This window comes from Prionailurus viverrinus, chromosome D3 (assembly GCF_022837055.1).
Source record: "Prionailurus viverrinus isolate Anna chromosome D3, UM_Priviv_1.0, whole genome shotgun sequence".
NCBI classification, from domain to species: Eukaryota; Metazoa; Chordata; class Mammalia; order Carnivora; family Felidae; genus Prionailurus; species Prionailurus viverrinus.
Window position 1 is genome coordinate 12,661,373 of NC_062572.1, and position 9,647 is coordinate 12,671,019.

The 9,647-nt window shown below is 51.8% G+C and overlaps 1 long non-coding RNA gene across 2 annotated transcripts; it reads right to left on the reverse strand.

Moving 5' to 3' along the window:
- Positions 1–421: 421 nt before the first annotated feature.
- Positions 422–6,753, reverse strand: LOC125149599 (uncharacterized). 2 transcript variants are annotated; one of them, XR_007145978.1, is made up of 3 exons: positions 5,731–6,753; positions 3,844–4,021; positions 422–769 (listed from the first exon to the last, which is right to left on the reverse strand). It is a non-coding gene; the product is annotated as an uncharacterized LOC125149599 (long non-coding RNA). The 2 variants fall into 2 exon arrangements; XR_007145977.1 differs by lacking the exon at positions 422–769 and adding an exon at positions 2,496–2,635.
- Positions 6,754–9,647: the final 2,894 nt, after the last annotated feature.

A 9,647-nucleotide genomic window follows, 5' to 3' on the forward strand; every position in this document is an offset into this window, starting at 1 on the left:
TGAATGGATGCATATGGGTGGATAAATGAAGTTCTATGTGTCCCATCTTGAGAAGCAGCAAAATGAAAGTCTAGCCTGCTCACCCTCTCAATTCTCAGGTCACTTCGCATTTTCCATGAGTTGAGGCAAATAACATCTGAACCAAGGAACAACTGTCACACTCAGCAACCACCTCCCAAAATATAAATATCCTTTCAAAGGAAGAACTGAACCGGGCCACCCCCCATAGCACTGGTTTCTACTGCTGAGTTTAACCAGTTCTCCCCAGAAGTCATGATCCCCCTGATCTTACGGAAAGAAAGAAACGTGATGATACACAGGCTGGACAAGCCAACAGCAAATCCGAAACCCAGTAGTGAGAGCTGCTTTCTGGTTTCTTCTTCCCAAACCCAAGAGCAGATACTGGAGGAGAAGGGTGAAAAAGAGGGGGAACGGAACAGAGCAGGGAGGAAGAGCAAAGAAGAAAAGAAAGAAGGGGGCCGCCATTTTCTAAGGGCCATCATACGCTGTATACATATGTCATTTATTTATTCAGCAAATAAATAGCGAGCTAGGCAGTTTCCTAAGTCACCGGGGACACAGCCGTGAAGACGTTGCCCACATGCCTGCCTTCCTGAGGCTTGTGTTCTGTAGGAGATCAGCCTTGGCTCCATCAAGAGTTGGGTCCAGACTGATGTGTGGCATTCCAACCCTCACACGGGAGGAAACCAAGGCACGGAAAAGTTAGGCGACGTTCTGGGATGATCCTCAAAGCTTTTCCAAGTGATTTCTATGTAAGAAGGAAAAGACAGCGTGGATGCATAAATGAAGAGAGAATGAATTAATGCCCCCCCCTAAATAGAACAAGCCCACTTAATTTCATGGTCCCCCCCACGCTCACATCTTGCAATATTCCATCTCTCAAGTCTACAACGGGATGGTAAAGGACTTCATACATTCACAATAAATCCATATCGTTTTGAGCTCTGGCTCTATCCCCAGGGACATAAATAACTTTCCTCCGATAAATGTGCAGCCACACTCTTGAGTGTTTTCAGATGAAATAATTAGCAGCAATAAAATGACATGGAGATTTATTCTACAGCCAGTCGTTCTTCACACGCTAATCAAATGTCTACATAGTGTGTTAATCGTGCTCAGTAGCCAGGCAAATCCTCAACTGCCTTGCTCAGGGGAGGTCAGAATGACCCAGACAGAAGCTGGGATCAAAAGACTGATTTCCGCTGCCGTTTCGAATCTTCCCAGACTCATCCAGAATGTTCTGGTTCCCTTAAAAATAACTCTAACCGTAAACCTTTTTCTCCATTTCGACAGATGATTCTACTTCTCGTTCTCCCTGTGTCCACTCTGTCATCAAACCCCGGCCCTCCCACCTCCAAAATAGCTCTTGAAAGTGTCCGCTTCTCTGTGAGTCGACCATCAACTCTGGGCCCAAGCCACCGTGGCATGTTTCTTAGTCATCCAAGGGGTCTCCCCACATCTACCTGTGCCCCCCTCCGTTCCATTCTCCACTGCAACCAGAGTGGCGCTCTCAAAGGCAGATTTCATCAAGGTCACCGTTGCGAAATTTTCACTGACTCCCCAGAGTTCCCAGGATAAGTGCCAGAATCTGTTCCGTGGCTTCCGTGGGCCTGTGGGACGTGGCCTGGGCTAACCTTCCTGCTTCACAGCTCAGCACACTCTTGCTCTCATGTTCACTGCGGTCACACCAACATGCTTGTCCTTCCTCCAGCGCTCGGACTGTCTTTATTTCACCCCCTTCTGCCTGCCTGGAATAAATTCCTGTTCCCTCTTCATATCAGGGCGCTATGCCGTATAACAAATTAATCACGAACTTAGTGGCTTAGGGTCAAAATACATTTATTATCTCCCAGTCTCTGTGGATCAAGGGTCTGAGCCTGGCTTAGCTGGGTCCTCTGCTTTGGGTGTCCCACGTAGCTACAACCAACTTCTCACTCAGGGCTGAGGTCTCATCTGAAAGCTCAACGAGGGAAGAGCACCGTTCCAAGCCCACTGGGCTGTTTACAGGATTCAGCTCCTCATGGGCTGTTGGACTGAGAGCCTCAGTTCCTGGCTGGCTATTGGCTGGAGGCTGCTTTCAATTCCCTATCACGTGGAACTCTCCAGCACGGCCCTCTCATCTGCGCACGTAAGCTAAGACAGCAAAAGAAAGGGTCGGCTTCCAAGACAGAAGTTACAGTCTTACATAATATAATAATGGAAAGGACATTGCATTGCTTTTGCCTTAAGCTATGGAGAAAGTCACCCGTCCTGCCCACCCTCAAGGGCACAGACACCAGGAGCAGGGATCATGGGGGCCATCCTGGAGTCGGCCATATTCTTCCCCTAGCCTGAAAAACAAAACAAAACAAAACAAAACAAAACAAAACCATGTCCCCTCAGATCTTTGCTTACATGTCACTTCTTTAGAGAAGCTTGAAACTTCCAACTGAAATCCCTCCCCACCCCTTACATGCCCACACGGTAACCTGCATTTCCCTTAAATTACACCTGTGCCCTTCTCTTCACTTGCCTTGATGATTGTATTCACCAATAACCCGTTAGGTTCCATAAAGGCAGGGAAAACATTTGTTCATAGCTGCAGACCCAGAGTCTCGCACAGAAATTGGCTGGCCTATTGGGATACACGATAAATATATTTTGAGTGAATGCTTGAGTGACCAAACAGAAGTACCACGGGCACACCCTTGTCCCGGACGGGGCGACTTGCAAAACCACCCAGCCCCTCAAATGTTGACCCCCTCAATCTCTCTCCCCGATTTTATCCTTCTGCCCCCTTATCAATGCCGAGGTGACAGAAGCTCCTGAAAAGTTTTAAGATCTCTCCTGGGAAAGCTGAAAACAGTCCCTAGGAAACAGTCCCATGCTTCACCCTAAAATGTGTATTCTTTTCCTGCTCAGTGACATTTATTCACCAACCCATAAATCCAAAGGAAAACTGAACCCGTTGTTTACTTTCAATATTAGTTCAGGAAGGAGAGAGAGGGCTGGAGAGGGAACTAGTAATTCCTGAGCACCTGCTATGTGCCAAGCTCCATTCTGCGTCAATACTTGGGAAATGGCTCAAGATAAGGATTTTTATTCCTGTTTTTCAGATAGGGAAAGAGCCTCAGAAAGGGGAGGTGAATTTGGTGTCAGGGTGCTGGATTCTAGCGTGTGCTGACTTTCTCGATATATATGCTCCCACCGTGGCCAATCTCAAGCCACTGATGGTTTGACAAGTGGCTCACGAAATTCCTAAATGCTTATCAATCGGCTCTCGCAAGCCCCTGGCTGCTGGCACTTTCTCAGGAGCATGCCCGTGGCTCGGTTTTCTTTCACCATCCCCCCGCTTCCAGCAGATAATCACCCCACTGAGATCTTCAGCCCCCGGAGGTTGACGCCTGGTCCAGCCCAGAGCATTGTTGGGAGAGTAATGCTCAGTAAATATTTGTTGTGTCGCTGTGATTGGGATTGTCAAGGGCAGCCCGGGAGGAGCCAGATCCCCCCCCCCCCCACCCCGGCAGAGCCTAAATGAGAATAGAGGCAGATGTAAAGGCAAACATTGGGAGGGACTGGAGACCTCCCACGGAGATGACTGGGGAGGCAGGAGCCTGTGGTGATGGCCCCCCTCTGGCTAAAGCAGCTGAGCAAGAAAATAACCAAAGCAGGGTGACGCCGGCTTGGTGGGGGACTGGCGGGCACACCTCTCATCTCTCTGCCTTCCCAGCTCCTGCTGCTTCTGAGCTATTGCCCAGCAGATGGATATGTGGACTTAGGATCTTGGGAGTCCCAGAGAGAAAGCTGGTGCCTGCGAGGTGGAGACACCTGGATCTTTCTCACCTGCCCCAAAGCTCCAGGGATGAAGAACCGTAGGAGGCCAGAGCTGAGCAGGACCCTGGAGGGCACCTGCCTCTTTATTTATTCATTCCCCAACCACCTCCTGAAGGTCATGTCCTAGGCAGAGTGGAGCAGTGATGACTTAGACAAAATCCGTCTTTGACTTCATGGAATTCGCTGTCTGGTGGGAGGGAGAGAGAAATAAACACAGCACAGCATCAGGATACTTCTCATGCCTGCTGACCCCGGGGGGAGAAGGGGAAGAACACAAGGAGGCATCTAATCCAGACTATAACATCGGGGGAGGCTTCCTGGAGGAGGCGATGTTCAAGGTGAAGCCAGTTTTTTTTTTTTTTAATTTTTTTAACATTTATTTACTTTTGAGAGACAGAGAGAGGCAGAGCATGAGCAGGGAAGGGGGAAACAGAGAGAGAGAGAGAGAGAGAGAGAGAGAGAGACAGAATCCGAAGCAAGTGCCAGGCTCCGAGCTGTTTGTTAGCACAGAGCCCGACGCGGGCTCGAACCCACGAACTGCGAGACCATGACCTGAGCTGAGGTCGGACCCTCAACCGACTGAGCCACCCAGGCGCCCCCAGGTGAAGCCAGTGTTCTTGAGGCCAACAGAGGGGAAGGAACATGCCTACTATACGCGTCATCTAATGCCACACATCGAGCTACTTTTCATCAGCCTCGCCTTTTTTTTTTTTTTTTTGACTAAGAAGAGTCTATCTTATTTTCTGTTACTACATAGCAAACTGCCCACAACTCAGAGGCTTCCAACCATATTTTCCTATGTCTCACGATTTCATGGTTCAGGAACTTTTTTTTTTTTTTTTTTGAAGTGTAATTGACACAGTGTACCCTATTAGTTTCAGGTGTACGTGAGAGCGATTCAACATTTTTAGACATCACAGACTGATCCCCCGCGATAAGCCTGGCTACTGTGAGTCAAGAACTTCAGCAGGGCTCAGCCGGGCATTTTTCTGCCCTGCGTGGTGTTGATGGACGTCACTCGGTGCTCATCAGCCGGAGAATGGGCTGGTCTGGAGCTTTACTCCCCTGGGGCTGGCAGTTTAGCAGGGACCGATGGAAGGCCGGGTTCATCCGGGCTCATTGACTAGAATGGCCACACCCGTGGCTCAGGACTTCTAGATCCAGTGCAGGGAGACGGAGGCAGGGAGGCTTCCAGGTTCTCGAGATTCGAGCCTGCGATCTGGCCTGCGCACCCCCACCCCCGATTCCATATGTCATTATAGAGCCTTCCCAGATTCAACGGGAGGAAACAGAGATCCCATCTTTCCACTGGAGAAGCATCAAAGAATTTGAAGGCCGTTCTTTGGTTTCCTGGTCAGACTCGTCAGAAGTTGCAAAATAGTACAGAGAGTTCTTTACTCTTCACGGAGCTTCCCCCTCCATGATAATATCTCACAGAACCATAATATATTGTCAAGAACAGGAAATCGGCCACAGGGCTTAGTAAGTCGGGTCCAGACCTTATTTAGATTTGGCCAATTCTCACACGTACGTGTGTGTGCCTGTGTGGTGTATACAGAAGTCCGCGAAATGTTATCCCATGCGTGCATTTATGTAACCGGCATCCTGGTCAAGATAGGGAACTGTTTCATCAGCACAAAGGGCTTTCCTCAAGAGGACAACCTCAGCCCACGACAAGGTCTAGCGCTGAGATCAGAGAGTACTCAGGTGGAAGCCAGACCCTGCCACGTGACGGCTGAGTGACTCCGTCACCGATTCTCAGTTTCTTTATCCGGAAAATGGGTCACCACCACCACCCCGAGGGTTTGTGGCGGGAATTCGGGGAGAGGAACTCAGATTTGGTTTGACCCGAGCCCCAGCTTCCCTGCGAACCCCGACAGATGGGCTTCAGCTCACCGTAGGGCGGCTCGTCGGCCAAATCGGAGCACGACATCGCACGCACTGTGAGAAGCTGTTGAGCGGCACAGGAGAAAATGCGTGTAAGTCCTTCAGCCCAGCGCCTTGGAGAGACGCTCAGAGTCTGTCTGCCACTCGTCTGTGTCTCTCCACTTATTCATAACCCTGGCGTCTCGAAGAGTCTGTGTATTTACATACCGGGCTTTGTGGTCAATTGGCTTGGTTGGTTGCGTAATCGGTGAGGTCAAACCCGACGTTGATTGTGTGCCGCGTGTTGTTTAAAATAGTCCATTTTTCAAATAATTCCAAATCAAAGCGTCCTTCTCTCGTTACTTTGAATAATTACAGACCAGGCGGAATAACGGTCCCCGACAGGGTCTTAACCCCGTTAGAGAAAACCCAATGCCAACGATCCAACTGTCCAGTTTCCACACGTCTTTAACGAAAATGCTACACGCAACTCTCAGCCCTGAGTATCCAAATCTCCTACTTGCCCGCAGTGTCGCTGAAGGAAATGGGAAAATGGAACATGAGAGCAATCTTCCTCCCGAGACACAGGAAGGATCCCCGCCCCCCCCCCCTTTTCTTTCATGATGCTGGCAGTTTCTCAGTCTCAAGAATTCCCGCGTGGATCCCTCACACCTCCTCTCTCTCGTTTTCAGCCCGAATCCATTTCCGAAATGGACACGCATTGGGTCTGGAATCAAAGCAGAGTCTTGCCGAGGTCCTAAGCAACGGGTGTTGGTCTGAGAAGTCCCCCAGGCTGTCCCCCTTCCTCTCGCCCGCCGCCTCCTTCCTTCACACGCTCCACGTGTGTGTTCCTAGACTCACAAACACGGCATCGGTGTGGCTTTCCTCAGGGAGAACTTGGACAGAAGCAGCCACCTTGTAGGACTTAAAAAAACAAAACAAAACAAAAAAACAAATCAGCTTCTGAGCTTCTGAGTGCCTGTGATGTCCCCAGGCGACACTGCACAGAAATCAAATTAGGACCGTTTTGAAGGAAACACGAGTATTCTGTTGTTCATCCACCCTTTTGAGGGAGCCTTGCTCCGGCTCCTTTCCTAGAACACCGTGAACTTCTCTCTGTACGTGTTTGCTGGAGAAAACACAGGTGTGTGGTTTCTGCTCGGCCTGGAAACAACATCAAGTGACTGCTGAGCCTCACGGGCGTCACGAATCAGACCCCCAGCACTGGTGACCGGGGGACACGCATTCTGCTTTTGCCTGCCTGCTCACACTCGGACCCACCTCCGGTTATTTTTAAAAAGGGAAAGACAGGGGCGCCTGGGGGGCTCAGTCGGTTGAGCGTCCGACTTCGGCTCAGGTCACGATCTCGCGGTTCGTGGGTTCGAGCCCCGCGTCGGGCTCTGTGCGGACAGCTCGGAGGCCGGGGCCTGCTTTGGATTCAGTGTCTCCCTCCGTCTCTCTCTCTCACTCTGCCCCTCCCCCGCTCATGCTCTGTCTGTCTGTCTCTCTCTCTGTCAAAACATGAATAAACCATAAAGAAAATTAAAAAGGAAACGACCATCCCATGCTCTCTCTGAGGACTTCTGGAGAGCTGGGCCCGTGCCGTCAAATCTCTAAAACGGCACATCACAAACTTTAGCGCACACATCAGTCTCCTGGGCATCTTTCGACCATGCAGACCCCTGACTTGGTGTGTGTGGGCCGGGCCTTGAGATTCTCTGTATCCCCTGCTGGTTTGCCCAGAAGATACGCAGCTTCCGGTCTGGGGACCACACTTTGAGCAGCAAGGCTTTGAAGCACTTCGATGAGGAAGCACAGACAGGCCCTTCCCAATATCTTCTCGTGTGAAACATTCTCTCCTAAATATCGAGGCCATCTTGGGTAGAGCTTCAGAAGCCATTGCAACCAGCTTCCAGGTTCGGGCTGCCTCCGAGGGAACAGCCCGTCCGCAGAGTTCCGAGGGCAGCCGCAAGGAGAAAGTTCGAGAATCAAAGGCAGCAGAAGGTTCTGGAAGGCAGAAGTCGGAGCGCGGGTCTCACTGATCTAAGAATCAGGACAGCGCTGTGTCCCTTCTGGGTGCCCCCGGGGTGGGGGGGGGGGTCTATTGTGTGCCTTTTCCAGCCCCCGCAGGCCACCTGCATTCCGGGGCTCCAGGCTCCGTCCTCATCATCAAAGCTAACTGTGCCATTGTTGGAGAGGGAGCCTTTGTGATCTGCTTCTGCCAACACCTTCCCTTCTCTGACTCTGACACTCCTGCCTCCCTCTGATCATCGCCCATCTCGAGACGGGCGCATTACAAGGGCCCTTGTATGTCAGGGAGCCCCGGGGCCCTGTGGCAGGGGTTACCACTCGGCCATATTTGGGCGGCCATTTTGCTACCTGCTGCGCCTTTTACCCCTTTGTGAGTCTCGGTGGGACGATCTCACGCTGGACGGAGCTGTGGTACAGATGGTTTCTCCAGAAGGTGGTCTTAAGACTTTGATTCCAGGAGTGCTGAAACAGATCTGTCTCCAGAGCCAGAAACTCCCTCCCAGACCAACTTATTTGGTTGAAGTTGAACGGTAGGTTATACTTTCCAATGAGACCATGGCGATACCTCGTATCCCATGTGCTCCTTTTTTTTTTGAGCTTATTTTTATTTATTATGAGAGAGAGAGAGAGAGAGAGAGAGAGCGTATGCGCACGTGAGCAGGGGAGGGGCAGAGAGAGAGGGGGAGAGAGAGAATCCCAAGCAGGCTCTGAACTGTCGGCGTGGAGCCCAGCGTGGGGCTCGATCTCACGAACAGTGAGATCAGGACCCAACTCGAAATCCAGAGTAGGACGCTTAAGCGACTGAGCCACCCAGGCACCCCATCCCGTATGCTCTTCGACCGTGCGGCCTTGCCACGGTCCCTTCCGGCAGTGGGGTCTGAGCCGCCCCCCACTCTGAATCTTGGTGGGTTGTGCGTGCTTTTGGCCAACGGAGTTCCAACGGAGCGTGGCGGAAGTGAAACCGTGCGGCTTCAGAGCTTGGGTCTCCGAGCGATCCAGCTGGCCCCCTGGGACGCTCACGCTGGGACCCCAAGAGCCCACACAGGAGGTCCAGCCAGCCCTGAGGCCACCAGCCTGTGAGGAAGCCCGGGCCGCAATGCCCAGCGAAGGCATTTCTAAAGGAGCCCGGCTCCCCACCTGTAGAGTCACTCCCAGCCATTAGACTCTGCCCAGTTAAGACATCAGATGACCCCGAGCAGATATCTGTTATCAGCATCGTCCTCAGACCAAACCCTGACTCACACAATGTTGCCAAATAAAACGGTTGGTTTATCCCCCCGCGTCTGGGGAGGCTTTGGTGCCCGACGAAGACCACAGGAACAAAACACCTTTCCTCGGAACACAAATGGGTGCCGGGGAGGCGACACCATCGGGACTGTGGCTTCTATCCACTCATTCATTTACTCCCTTCCTCGCCCACCATTAATAGGCGCGGGCTCTCCTAAGTGATCTACGTCATTCTGAACAAGCGTGTTGAGCTCTGCAGCGATCGGTACGTGACTGCTCGCCACGAGCTGGTTTCTTTCGCGGTGGAGGTTGGCTCGTTCATTTAATAGACGTTGACTGATCGGCGGGGAAGGGCCACGGACGACCAGGGGTCAGCGCACGACGCCCCCCCCCCCCCCCAGGGCAAATCTGGCCCTCTCTTCCCTTTTTATCTGAACACAGCCACACGTACTTATTTGCATGTTATCTGTGGAGGCCGTGGCTTCGGGCTCTGAGTCACTGTCCTGGCCGACTTCGCAGGGGGACCGGGCTGGGAAGACAGAGTAGAGATTTCACCAAAAGAGGATTTCAGAAGGTCGAATCCGCCTGAAGCGTGGTTAGCGCGTCAGGGGAGGTCCTGCGGCGTGCAGCAAAGCCAAGGTCGGAAACCAGAGGCGTAGGGCAGGGAATTGTTTTTAAGGAAGAGGGGG